Source organism: Pongo pygmaeus, chromosome 12 (assembly GCF_028885625.2).
Source record: "Pongo pygmaeus isolate AG05252 chromosome 12, NHGRI_mPonPyg2-v2.0_pri, whole genome shotgun sequence".
Taxonomy (NCBI): Eukaryota; Metazoa; Chordata; class Mammalia; order Primates; family Hominidae; genus Pongo; species Pongo pygmaeus.
The window spans coordinates 63,933,815-63,948,446 of record NC_072385.2 but is presented as its reverse complement, the minus strand read 5'-3'; the positions used below and the strand labels follow the sequence as shown (position 1 = coordinate 63,948,446).

The 14,632-nt window shown below is 41.4% G+C and overlaps 1 protein-coding gene and 1 pseudogene across 24 annotated transcripts in view; both read right to left on the bottom strand.

The window, feature by feature from the left end:
* The window catches only part of AAK1 (AP2 associated kinase 1), a 193,654-nt gene that overhangs the window by 128,660 nt on the left and 50,362 nt on the right, over positions 1-14,632 (bottom strand). The window lies entirely within an intron of this gene.
* LOC129029958 (large ribosomal subunit protein eL42-like) lies at positions 13,136-13,537 on the bottom strand (annotated as a pseudogene).

The following is a 14,632-nucleotide window of genomic DNA, read 5'->3' as shown; positions in this document are numbered from 1 at the left end:
AAAGTATTCTCTAAATACGTTTGAAAATGGCCCATTTGAAAATGGACTGGCCCACCTGCAGAGTGTCAAATGAGATTGCTAAATTGCAGAGCAATGTTTTAATTCAGGGTTTCAGAAAAGGGAGTAATTTTAAAATGTACATTTATGATAACAGGTTGAAAATTGACACAAAACACTTTCTTAAGGTTAAAAATAGAGTTTTTTGGGCTGGGCATGGTGGTTCATGCCTATAATCCCAGCACTTTGGGAGGCCGAAGTGGGAAGATCACTTGAGCCCAGGAATTTGAGACCAGCCTGGGCAACACAGCGAGACCCAGCCTCTACAAAATAATTTTTTAAAATCTTAGCCAGGAGCGGTGGTGCGCATCTGTGGTCCCAGCTACTCAGGAGGCTGTGGTGGGAGAATTGCTTAAGCCCAGGTGGTTGAAGCTGCAGTGAGCCATGATTGCACCACTGCATTCCAGCCTGGGTGACAGAGTGCCCTGTCTTTAACAAAAAAAAAGTGCATTTTTGAAGATAAATCAGTGTCGTGTGAAAAATATTTTTTTTAAAGATAAATTTTGGCTTTTGCATTTTGTAAAATTCATAAGCTACTTATTAAGTGTCTAATTTACAAAGTACGTATTACATCACTGATAAAGTACTTAGTAAATAAATAGCTAAATGCTGATAGAGTCTGATTCAGCAAGCCTGAGTGGGGCCCTGGATCTATTTTTTACAAAAGCCTCACAGACAACACAGATCATCTGCCAGTTTGGGGAACCACTGTCCCAGGATCAGGAAATATTTCAGATCTCTTAGAAATAAGAAGTAGAAACTGCAGTATACTGAGAACACTTAGAATAGAATCAGAATATCTCTATACATGAAAAACCTCTGTGTGTGCGTGTATGTGCACGTGTGTGTGTATGCGTGTGTGTGCGCGTGTGTGTGCTTGCACACACGCACAAGACTAAATTAAATAAACCCTACCAGTGGTTTGGGGGTGGGAGAGGTGGTGAGGAAGTTCGCCCATGCTGGCTCTTTTGGTCTGGGGAAGGAAGCTAATGACTTTGCAAATTCCTATTCCCCTAAAAAGACCTGCTACTGGGGGGTGAGGGCAGAACATCATAACCCACCCATTCTAAACCCCAGCCATTCTAAATGGCTATTCAAGATTCTACAGAGAAACCTCTTGCCAGCTGTCTGCTCAAGCTAAAAGTTTGAATGTTAAAAAAATCAACTGAAAGACACAAGGGTAGTCCACACTCCACAAACGGTGTCCAACAAGAAGTGGTAGTCAAAAGGAAGAGAAGAGACAGACTCAGATGTGGAAATAAAATTTTCTGTTCCAAAGTCATTGCAAACTTACAGAAAGAATGCTGATGTCTAGCATCTCAAAACTCTTCCCTGGAGCTCTGAGGACTCTGTTGCTGGAAGTTAAGACACTAGTGAGAGCCCCATATTACCCCTACAGGGTTATATCTGTTGACTGTGCAGTTACACCCACCGTGATCATATGTAACTGCCACAGCCACAGAACTCCTGGCAGCAATTCAAATAAAACTCCATGTGAGAGATACTAAAAGGCAACAGAAAGAACCATCAGGAGTCAGGAGGCCTAGTTGTGGTCCAAGTTCCACAAATAACAAGCTATGACCTTGAGCAAGTCAGCAAGTCACTACACTTCACTGGCCCTCAGTTTCCTTATATATAAAGTGAAAGTGAGGGACATAAACATCTCTCACCTTTGGAGCTGGACATTTGCACATTTTGGTGATTCTTCAGGGATATGAAATACACTAAACAACCTCCGAAATTCTATACAGGGATTTGAATGACTAATTCTTTAAAAGACAACATTGCTTTCACACTGGAGGGTGGTGGTGAGCAGAGGACGGAAGTAAATTAAAAGAAGCTCCCTGACAGGTGGGAAGTAGAGTCAGGAATTAGCGAAGCATTACTTCCTTGTGGATATTCACTCTTTATGCTCCAATCACTCTGATCTCCCTAATATAGGCACATTTTTGAAACCTGAAGGCAAACAGATTTTCTGTTAAAGATTCTCTGAAAGAGTGTTCAGGAAGTTTAATAATTTCCTTGAAAGTCACTCCTTGTATGTCTACTGTACAAGCAGTACAAGCAGTGTGTCCATATCCTCCCGGGTCTCGGCCTCATGGCTGACAGTCCAAAGAGTCCGTTCAGCATTAGAGCTATACCCTTAGTAGGTCCAAAGACTCACTCTCTTCACCTGCCACTTTCTTGATATGTGTACAATTTTTTCATCTGATTCTTGGCCCTGAGTCCCTTAAGAGGCAATTCATTAGGTGCCGTGAGCACTGTGGTTTGTGTTTCTATTCTAGGTTGACTTTGTTCCACTTTTTCAAGTTTCTGGATATTTTTTCAAGCTATGGATCTTCATCCACAGCACAAAATGTCCACTTAAAAAAATAAAGCGGATTTCTCACTCTTTCTCCTGAATGGAAAAAAAATGTCTTAGTTGTCTCTCCAGGTAAACCTGGGGTCTCAGCCATGTTCTGACAGCCAGCTTCACCTGATCACCCTTCCCTAATAAGGAACCTCTTCCACAGAATAATTAACCTTCTACACTGCTCTCCAAGCTAATGGGGAACATTTGCTTAGGAGCCCTCCACGGCTGCTTTATCTCCCTCCCCGCAAAACCCACCCACCTCCTTCAAGAAAGGCCCTAATGATTCTGGTACAGTTACCTTCTCTCCCTACCCCCTTTAACAATCTAGCACCTTCCTTAAAAAACACAATCAGGGAATCCTAACCAGGCAGGCGTGACTCCTAAGCAGATGGCAGGCCTCATAATTAGGTCATTACATAATACCTCTTCTCTAACTAGCTTCTCTCCACCTCATTCCTAGACTCTGGGTTGATGAGCTTTACGCTGTGGTTACTTTAATTATAATTCGCTCTTGGGAACTCGGTAATACCATGTTTTGATAAAAGAAAAGAAATCGGGTAAAAGTATAGGAAAGTCAGAGTCAGAAGGTTGCTTTCAGCTTCAGTTTTGAATAGTCCAGACTTGTATGGGTAACTTTTTCTCTTGGTGCCTTGGTTTCCCAACTTGTTTCAAGTTGGGAACTTGACTCAAGCCAATCCCCAGTTGCACTAATTCTAATACAGGACTCAAGCATAAACGTTACATCATATGACATGATTTCTAAGGGACACTACGTCACATTTAGGTGTCAGGTCAGGCTCTTATTGACACACCACTGAACTAGATTGCACAAGGTGGTGTCCTCATATACACAGGCAGCGGCTGGTCTCAGTAAGATCCCAGGTCAGCATCAAGTATTTGAACTCCCTCAACCTTCAACCCCAGGCACTCAGAGACCTCAATTATTCACCAAGAAATCTAAAGCCTTCCACCTCACTTCCAATGCAGCATCCCCACTCTGGTCTCCCTCCTTCTCCTGGAGCTATCCACACTCTAAAAATCACTGTTCCCTTTGCCCAACAACTACAATGCCTTTCTTACCAATCTGTTTTTAGGGATCCTGGGTCTCATACCTGTCTCATATCTGTACGAATAGTCTACAGTGAACAAAAGTCATCTACATACATGTTCCCATTTCCTCATCACAATAAACCCAAATTATCATTTTGTAGATTCAAAAACTGAGGTCCAGATAAGTGTTATCGAAAAAAACTACATAAAAATTCAAGCTTTAATTGAGGATTATAAGAGACTATTCTATGAAAAGGAAAGATCTATAATCTCCAATTGGCATAACATATAATGAGAGATATTCTTTTTTAAATTATTTTTTGTAGAGATGGGGTCTCACTTTGTTGCCCAGGCTGGTTTCAAATCCCTGGCTTCAAGTAATCTTCCTGGCCCGGCCTTCCAAAGTATTGGGACTACAGGTGTGAGCCACTGCGCCCAGCCAGGAGATATTCTTAAGCTAGAGGTCCATGTCCCCACACCACCCCTGACTCCCCAAGGACCTCTGGTTAACATTTATGCTTGGTCACTGAGTTTCCAAGTTCTGACACTGGACTGGGACAGTAGTTATGTTGGCCCCTGGTTCCAATGGGCTGGCCTAGGAGCTTGGTGCCTGCCATCACTGCAATTCTCAGACTCCAATACGTAACGCTACCCTTCTCTCTGAAGTCCTGTCCAAAGTCCTGTATCTCTCTTGCATCATTAAAAGCAGCCTTGAGTTCTAAAACCTACTGAAAAATACCAGAAACCAAATTTAAGAATCACTTACCCAAAAAGTATGTTTGGACTAGATCAAAAGTTTTACATATGATGTGGCATATGGTACTAGGTAAAGAGGATGACCTTTCAGTCAGTAGGTTCCAGGGTTTGATTTCTAGCAATGAAACTTGTTTACATAAACTTGAGAAAGTTACTTAACTTTTCTAAGTCTCAGTTATTATCCATATTTTACAGATGTGGAAACTTTCTCCCCCAAAGCTATTGAAAAGCACCAAAGAAAAAAATATACAAAAATGGGCCTAGCACAGTGCTGGGCAAACAACTCTTCCCTCCACCTTCCCTCTGGCACCACCCTCTGCCTGATTGGTGGGGAGTGCTCCCTGCCCTCTGCACGTCACTGCCCCAAGGGGTCTGGGAAAAACTCCGAAAAATATGCAGTCTACAAGAACACTGTGAGATGAACCGGAGGATTATGAACTCATTAAAAAGAATAGCAAAGAGATCAGGGTGACCACCAGCGTGGCAGGTTTTGTCTAAGCACTGCATTTCTAAAATAATCATTATGCAGCTTTTTCAGGCCTTTTCCAGGTGAGATGCTTAAAAATGAACTGAGAACAAAGCAGTCAACTGAAAAGCTGTGGGCCTATGAACCTAAGGCAAAGTGGGTGGTTGAATACCAGGCTGGTAATGAGGCAGAAAGGCAGGCAGGGGACTTTTGGCACAAGGGAACCATGGGCTTTGGAGGCAACTTACCACAGTGTTAAGAGGAACCATTTACAGAGCTTCAGGATCTCAAAGAGAGCCTGGCAATGACAATATTCAAAAGGCTTAAAAACACAAAAGATGTCAGGAAACCTGGGTTCCAGTTGTGGCTCTGCATTAACCAGCTATGTGATCTTAGGCTAAAAACTCTTCAAAGACAAGGAAAGTGTTTTTCTTTGCATTTTCTGAATCACCTAGAATAACAAAGTCAATGCTGGGTAACTACTGAATGAAGGAGTGTCTGGCTTCTGAGATCTCTGGGCCTTCGTTTTCTCTCCTATATCACAAAAGAATTGGAAAGATTATCTCTAGGGCCACTCCCGGGCTCACATTCATTCCATTGTTCTTTAGACACAGACAAGTTTCTCAATCCTAACAGCACATCAGAATCACCTTGGAAGTTTTTAAAAAGATAATTCTCCAGTTTCCCAGCTGGAACCTACCGAGATTCAAAATCCTTAGGGTGGTGGGGTTGGGGGAGGGGGTTAAAATCTGCACAGGTGAGCCTAATAGGCAGCTAGCTGTTAGAACCAATGCACCATGCTTTCATATGCAGTAATCTTCAAGGAACAAGGCACTTGAGGCTGGGTCCTTCTTCCGTATCTCCTGCCTTTCTGCCCAAATCATCAGCCTTCATTTTCTAAAGCAAACCTGCCTCATTTATTTTCTTTAAAAAAAGAAAATCTTTTTTTTTATTATTATTTTTTTTAAAGACAGGGTCTTGTTCTGTTGCCCAAGCTGGAGTACAGTGGCATGATGACAGCTCGCTGCAGCCTCGACCTCCTGGGCTCCAGCAATCCTTCTATCTCAGCCTCTCAAATAGCTGGGACTACAGGGGCTTGCTACCATGCTCGGCTAATATATACATATATATATATATACACACACACACATATATATATACACATATATACACACATATATATACGTATATACGTATATATACACATATACGTATATACGTATATACGTATATATTTACGTATATACGTATATATTTACGTATATACGTATATATTTACATATATACATATATACATATATATACATATATATACACATATATATATATAATTTTTTTTTTTTGAGATGTCGTTTCACTCTTGTTGCCCAGGCTGGGGTGTAGTGGCAGGATCTCGGCTCACTGCAACCTCCACCTCTTGGGTTCAAGTGATTCTCCTGTCTCAGCCTCCCAAGTAGCTGGGATTACAGGGGCACACCACCATGCCCAGCTAATTTTTGTATTTTTAGTAGAGACTGGGTTTTGCCATGTTGGCCAGACTGGTCTTGAACTCCTGACCTCAGGTGATCTGCCTGCCTCGGCCTCCCAAAGTACTGGGATTACAGGTGTGAGCCACTGCACCCAGTTGCCCAGCTAATATTTTTTAAATTTTTTGTAGAGACAGAGTTTTACTGTGTTGCTCAGGCTGGTCTTGAACTCCTGGGCTCAAGCGATCTTCCTGCCTTGGCCTCCCAAAATGTTGGAGTTACAAGCATGGGCCACCATGCCAGGCCTCATTTCTTCTTTCTTTTTTTTAAATTTTTTGTAGAGACAAGGTCTCACTATGTTGTCCAGGCTGGTCTTGAACCCCTGGCCTCAAGTGATCCTCCTACCTCAGCCTCCCCAAAGTGCTGGGATTACAGGCATGAGCTACCATGCCCAGCCAAACCTGCCTCATTTCTAAGGAGCAAGACTTTGGACTTAGATAAGGGTTCAAATCCCACAGCCAACACTCCACAGTAACGTGACCTGAGCTCACATATAAAATGAGCAACCATCCCCTGTTCCACAGAGGTTATTGTGAAGATTATGTGAGACAGTATCATAAAGCACCCGGCACACATCCAAACACAGAGGCTCTTAACAAATGTTCATCCCTGTCTCCTCCACCCCCTTCTTTCCTAAGTAAGGCCCATCAGGTGGGTACCTGACATCACCTGCACCTTCAGAAAAACTCTAGTTATGGGAACTTTTGCTGATATAGGACATGCTCCACTTTCAGTATTTGTCATGGACATCAGTTTCCCCATCCCTTATAGTAAGAAAGAAGAGTAAACCCATTCCCTTAACTAAGAACTCCCTCTCTGTTATGACGGTTTGTTTCAGCAATAGATGGCTGCAGGTGATGCAGGTATCCGGAAATCCTGCCCTCCAAATGATCAAAGCAGGCCTAGTCCTGGATGCCTGTGACATCTGAGTGTATCTGAAACCATCTGTGGGCGCTGAGCTAATTGCATCATTTTGTTACTCCTCAGTTCTTACATTTGTTTTATACTTGCTACCACAGCTACATGATTTTTTTTTTTTTTTTTTTGCTTTTTTTAATGGAAGTTTTTATGATGTCTCCTTTAAACAGGCTGGTCTTATTGAGTTCCTCTGCATTATTTATTTTTATCCAATGGCACATGTGATCTGTGGATCAAGGTTTACTATTGTTAGGACTATCCCAGTACATTAGGTAGAAGAATATTTTATAAAGAGCTCAATCTGGATCCTCTACAGAATAAATGAAAGAACTGCTACCAAAAAGGCAGCCTCCGATTTTCAAAAGAACTTCCGTTGCTTTTTAGATGCCTTTTAGAAAAGAAGGAATCCATCTTGAGAGACATATAAACAATATGCTCACATGGTTCACATGAAGTCAGTCTTCTTTCAGAGCCTGATCACAAGGCCATTACTAGTGTCAGCTGGGGTTAAAGATCAAAGTTCAGGTGAGAAACCAGACTTTTCACTGAATCCCTTGGTCAGAGATGTGGCCGACTGGAGAGGAGTTGCACAGTCCTTAGATCAGGAAACAAGGTGGCACTACGTGGAGATGGGTCAAAGTCAGGAAATAAACTGAACAGAGTTCCAGCCAAGCAGTGGAGCATATACAAGACAAAGTTGAAAATATAATTATTGGACTCTGAAGCTGGGTAGTGGTCAAGCAACGAGGCAGAGGGTCAAGACCTAGAAAGATCAGCAGGAAAAGGAGTCCTAGGGGCTGTGAACAGAATAGATGCAACATTGCAACTCAAAGAAAGTAAAGGAATATTGGGGCCAGGCGCAGTGGCTCATGCCTGTAATCCCAACACTTTGGGAGGCCGAGGCGGGCAGATCACCAGAGGTCAGGAGTTTGAGACCAGCATGACCAATATGATGAAACCCTGTCTCTATTGAAAATACAAAAATTAGCCGAGCGTGGTGGCGCATGCCTGTAATCCCAGCTACTTGGAAGGCTGAGACAGGAGAATCTCTTGAACTCGGGAGGTGGAGGTTGCAGTGAGCTGAGATCGCGCCATTGCACTCCAGCCTGGGCAACAAAGCGAAACTCCGTCTCAAAAAAAAAAAAAAAAAAGAAAGTAAAGGGGTATTGGGTCCGAAAAGCTGATGGAAGTGTCCTGAAAGCAGAGAGCAATCCCTAGGAATGATCTGCCTTGAGCGTTCAGGTACAGATAACAAAGCACCTGGAGTAGGAGTCAGGCACAGGGAAGTGAGCAGCTCCTACTTTAAGGTAGCTCCATTTTATCTCCACAGAAGAAAGCCAAGCAAGATAATAAAAAGAGAACATGGTCCAACTGGTTCTGATTAAAAAAAAAAATTCATAGAAGCTAGCTCTGCCAGGCCAGTGAATAAGTCAAAAAACCTCTGAATGGCTCTGCTCACTATGGCAATGGCAATGCTCACAATGGCAATGGAAGCCAGACAGGAAGATAAGCTGGGAGCTTCGCTACCACTGCATGAGCTCAGGTAAAAACAAGACTCCATCATCCTCTTCCTCCAGCAGAGCACATCATGTCATTCTCTACAGTCTCCACACACTAGACAAGGTGCATTAACTTCCTAGTCACTTCAGTACATATCAGAAATGTGAAAAAGAGGCCGACTGGAGCCTGCCCCTAAATCACCCACTTTTTGTTGGTATTATCACAAAGCCCTCTCCCTAACAGCAGAAATGCTAAGGATTAGAGAAGAGGACATTGGGGGCTCTGGTTAGCAAAGATGCCTGAGAACAGAGGAGAGCACACATTCCAAGAAAGCTATACAGAGAAACTGTTTTGATCCGTCGGTACACCCACCCCCAGACTGCCATTCCGCAGTGCCTGTCCTTCCTGGAGGACAGAGCCAGGGCAGGAGTGATTCAGCATAAGCCATCCCCACTAACCTTGTACACAGCTTACTTAATATAGCAGGCTTAGATGTCTCAATACTTTAACTGGCAACACTAAGATTCTGCATATTGCAGATATAGGAGCAAATCAAAAACCATTTTTAGATTTGCACAATTTCTCTAGTTAGGAATCCCAATATCAATACCTACTATCTTTGGCTTAACCATCTACTAACTGGAAAAGCCTCAACTTCTCTAAAGCTCCATTTTCACAGTTGTAAAATGGGAATGAGTATATCCTAACAATCTTAAAATTAGTAGGAAAATCAAATGAAATAAATCACGAGAGATTTAATATGGCAACAAAATGTACTGTCTCTTCCAATCTCCATTCCCACCTCCCCAAAACACAAACTTTATTGGAGCGATAAGACATGAGACATTGAGAAAAAATATAAGCCTACATTGAGCACCTACTATGGAAAGATGAATGTTAGCTGGATTGCTAGGGAAAGTTTTTTGAGAACAGATTTCAGATGAATTCTGAAAGACTGGTAAGATTGGAAAAGGCAAATCCATTTTCTATGTCCATATTGTATGGAGCATTTATTTAAACTGTAGTTAGAATATCTACAGTTAAGGAGTTAACATTATAAATATCACCACAGTCACTCTCTACGACTTTTAGAAACATGGAGATTTAGGCACAAAGTGGAGAAAGAACTCAACTCAAAAGGTCATAACAGCAAAGAAGAAAATGAAGCCCAGTTCAGCACCCAGGCTCAACAGGAGCATGAAATAACTGGTGATCAATCAAAACCAGTAAGGTCTACTGATCAACACCACTGTGACTGTACCCAAGAGATTTACCATATGCCACCAAGGTATGGAAGTATCATTCCTACAAGCCATGGTAAACCAGGGAAAGAGAAATAAGACTATGTTGCAGGATGAAGTCTTCATAAAAGACTCATAAATCACTTTATTCTGGAGCCAACAGGGTTAAAGTTGGTTCTATATTTTTCTTTTTTTTTTGTGACAGAGTCTTGGTCTGTCTCCCAGGCTGGAGTGCAATGGCACGATCTTGGCTCACTGTAACCTCTGCCTCCCAGGTTCAGGCGATTCTCCTGCCTCAGCCTCCTGAGCAGCTGGGATTACAGGCGCCCGCCACCACGCCTGGCTAATTTTTGTATTTTTAGTAGAGATGGGGTTTCACCATTTTGGTCAGGCTGGTCTCAAACTCCTGACCTCGTGATCCACCCGCCTCGGCCTCCCAAAGTGCTGGGATTACAGGCGTGAGCCACTGCGCCCGGCCTGTTCTATATTTCAAACCACAAAGACCACAGCCAGTTTAATGGAGCTTAAATTGGAAAGTTGGAACAAGATGTCACCAAGGCATCTGCTGACAATTTTCCTAACATTTTTATTAATAACTCCCAGTTACCCTCTCCTGGTTCTCCTAGTCCACAGAGAGGTCAATAAGAGCTAATGAGGAAGTGAAGAAGAACCAAGATCTTTCGTTGCAGTTTGGAATCCAAAACTGCAACAAAAGGAAGACCGCTCCAAATTCCCAGTTTCTCCAATCTCTAGACTAGAATACAATTTTCAAGAAATGGTCTACCTGAGTATTCCACTCAGCCAATGACAGGTCTCTTGTCCTGCCAGTGTTTCTTACTGGGTATTGCCTCAACTCACTTTAAGGTTTATCATACCACTGCTTCTCAAGAGAGGGTAGCTTTGGCCCAAAGAGGGCAACTGGCAATATCTGGAGACATTTTTGGTTGTCACAACTGGGGAGACAAGGGGTGCTGCTGGCATCAAGTGGGCAGAGGTCAAGGGATGCCAACATCCTAATAATGCACAGGACAGCTCCCCACAACAGCAGCCTATTCAATAACAATGTTTGCAACTTCTGATTTAAGTGTCAAAAATAAAACTGTAAAACTGCTAAAAGAAAATTACAACTGTACTATAAGTTTGGAGGTAGAGATGGTTTTCTATAAACATAACATGAAAAGAGTAACCAAAAATTTGATTCATTTCTTCCTCATTAAAATGTGAAACTTCTCTGTGGCAAATAAAACAAAACCCACAAAGTTAGTGGCAACTGAAAAAAAGTTTCAACATCAAAAATGTTACACAAAATTCAATAAAGTTCTACCCTGAGATTCACAGTTCTACCCTGAGATTCACAGATTTGGCTTATGATAATTGGACTCATTTAACATCTCTTCTTCAAATTATGAGGCATTTCTTCACATTCATGAAGACTTATATGAATTTTGTACACTCCATGAACAAGTGAGTGTCTTAAGGCTCATCATGCCTGTGTACTGAACAGTTACTGTGTTAAGTTCTTCTCTTACAGAACCAGTGGTTTGCTAGTTTATAAGCCTGAATAACTTTAGGCATCACATTCCCTAAAATGCATTTTCTCATTGACTTTAGTTTCTACTGCTGTTTGTATTTTTAGTATTAAAGACTAAATTACATAAACATTAATTTAAAAGAATTATAACATCAAATATTGGCAAGAATATAGTGAAACAGAAGTGTGCTTCAATCATATACATTGGAAGCATTCAGAAAGTAGACATCCATTGATCCAACAATTATTTTGGGACTCTGATGAAATGTAGAAGTATGTATATTTAAAGATGCTTTATGCAGTGTTAATAACCAAAGTTGGAAACCTAAATATTTAGCACTAGGAAACTGACTAACTAGATTATGGTATATCCATGCAGCCTTAAAATAAACATCTATACTCAGTGATATGGAAAAATGTTCACAACATATTATTGAGTTTAAAAAAACAGGCTTTACAAAATGGTTAAGAGGGTATACTTTTTATTGTGTATTTTTACCACAAGTAAATTTTTTTAAAAATAAAAAAGCAGGCTTCATGTTCTCACACATAAATTTGGTATATATATTATATAACATGTATTTTATATAATATGCAAATATATCTTATTATATACTATCTTTATACATAGAAAAGGGCTGAAGAGCTAAATACCATACTAATGTGCTACAACTAATTAAATCTATGGGTGATATGAGTTGTTTTATATATTTTTTCTTTCATGTTTCTAAATATTTATAATTAATGTGAATTAGTTGCAGTAAAAGTTGTCAAGATAAGCTACTATTTACATCTCAATGCTCCAAACTGTACACTGGATAAAATTCCACCTTTTCTAGTTAACTGGAGAAATCATCACAAACATTTATTACCTGTTTCTCACTCAATGCTGGGATGCCTCAGAGGCTACTAGAGTGTGCAATGCTACTTCCCTCACTCATTAGGTAGCTCCAGACTGTAATCCTTTTAACTCCTCTGCCAGCTTTCACATTGCTGTCTTTGACCTTAGCGGCTCTTGCCATTGTTCACTACTGTCAGGTTGGTGTCCTGCTCCATTTTAATGTATTGCTTTTAATTCAACAGTAAATCAAAAGTATAAGAACTCATTAATAAAAACGAGAAAGAATAAAAAGACTGAGGGAGGGGACAGGGTCTCTCCTAAGATACAAGTTGGAATCTGCTTTTGTGAGCAATTTCTACTGCCCCCAAATTTTTCTTTGGGAAGGGGAGGGGAGGTAGTGGTATATCTCTAAATTCAAAGCTAGGTTTTAGCACAATTGTTCAACTGTCTCCACCATAACACATACATCCAAAGACATTCAAAAATAAGACATATGCCCATGGACATCTGGTGCCCACATAAGGGCTCTAGTTCAAGTAGGAGGATCCTGTGGACCGTGTGTAGCCCCTTAGGGTAAGAGCTGTAACTCCACATCATTCTTTGCAACTCAAGAAAACTTATCGAAATTTGAAGGACAGTCATGTTATCGTGAGGATAACTTTGAACTTATTTATTTATATGAATGAATTTCAAAATAAATGATTTACAATTCAATGCTTTATACTTAACCACATGACAGAGATGTGTGGTAATACCATAACAGAGAGCCATGTTTTCATGGTTACTACTGCCAGGAATGTGGCTACTGAAGAAATAGAACACTACTATGTCTAATTACCACAGGCCGAAAGTGAGGCCTCTTGTACCAAACAGTTAGCCAGGTTGTGAATGCAAAGAAAATGTTCTTGAAGGAATTTTTTTTTTAAGTGAATATAAACTCAAGATTTTATTGTCTTCATAATAAAAGAAAAGGTAACACTTAGAACTGGATCACTTAGCCCTTTCTCTTCTTATCTCCTCCCAGTTCAGAATGCTTGCCTCTTTTAATAGCCAGCATTCTCTTAGACCTGCAGTTGGGCTCAACACACTCAAACCTTAGCACAATCTTCTTTGTAGTTTTAGCCTTTTTCCGGAAAATCGGCTTAGTTTGCCCACTACAGCCACTCTGCTTCCTGTCATAACGCCGCTTTCCCTGGGCATACAGAGAATCCTTGCCCTTCTTTACTGTGTCACTTTGTGGGGTTGGTGCTTGCCACACTTCTTACAAAAGTCCAGCAGGTTTTAGGAACGTTCACCATGTTTGCGTGAGCACTATCAGCATGGAAAAAGCTAGGATTTTGTTTCTTTTTTGTTTTGTTTTGTTTGTTTTTGAGATGGAGTTTCACTCTGTTGCCCAGGCTGGAGTGCAGCGGTGTGATCTTGGCTCACTGCAACCTCTGCTTCCCAGGTTCAAGTGATTCTCCTGCCTCAGCCTCCTGAGTAGCTGGGATTACAGGCACGCACCGCCACACCTGGCTAGTTGTTTTTGTATTTTTAGTAGAGATGGGGTTTCACCAAGTTGGCTAGGCTGGTCTCGAACTCCTGACCTCAAGTGATCCGTCCACCTTGGCCTCCCAAAGTGTTGGGATTACAGGCGTGAGCCACCGCACCCAGCCTCTTGAAGGAAATTTGAAGTGCTACATGAATGATATGGATAAAGTTTCAGTGTGCTGGATATAAGAACAAACCAGCCAAAACACTCCCTTAAGCCAAAGTCTAATCTAGAGCTAGGTACTACTAACTCTCCTCAATTCTATGAAGGCTGGGGAGGTAAGAAAGCTCCAGAAGAAGTTTGAAGCCAGCAGAGGTTGGTTCATGAGGTTTAAGACAAGAAGTCATCTCTATTACATAAAAGTGCAAGGTGAGGCAGCAAGTGCTGATGTAGTTGTAGCAAGTTATCCATAAGATCTAGAGAAGACCATTGATGAAGGTGGCTTCACTAAACAACAGATTCTCAATGGAGATGAAAAGCCTTATATTGGAAGAAGATGCCATCTAATACTTTCATAGATAGAGAGGAGAAGTCAGTGCCTGGCTTCAAACCTGCGAAGGTCAGGCTGACGCTCTTGTTAGGAACTAATGCACCTGGCGACTTTAGGTTAAAGCCAATGCTCATTGGCCAGACTGAAAATCCTAGGGCACTTAAGAGTTATGCTAAATCTATTCTGCCTGTGCTCTATAAATGGAACAAGAAGGCCTGGATGACAGCACATCTGTTTACAGAATGGTTAACTGAATAATTTAAGCCCACTGCAGACTTACTACTCAGGAAAAAAAAAAATCCTTGCAAAATATTACTGCTCCTTGACAATGCACCTAGTCATCCAAGAGCTCTGATGGAGATGCACAAGGAG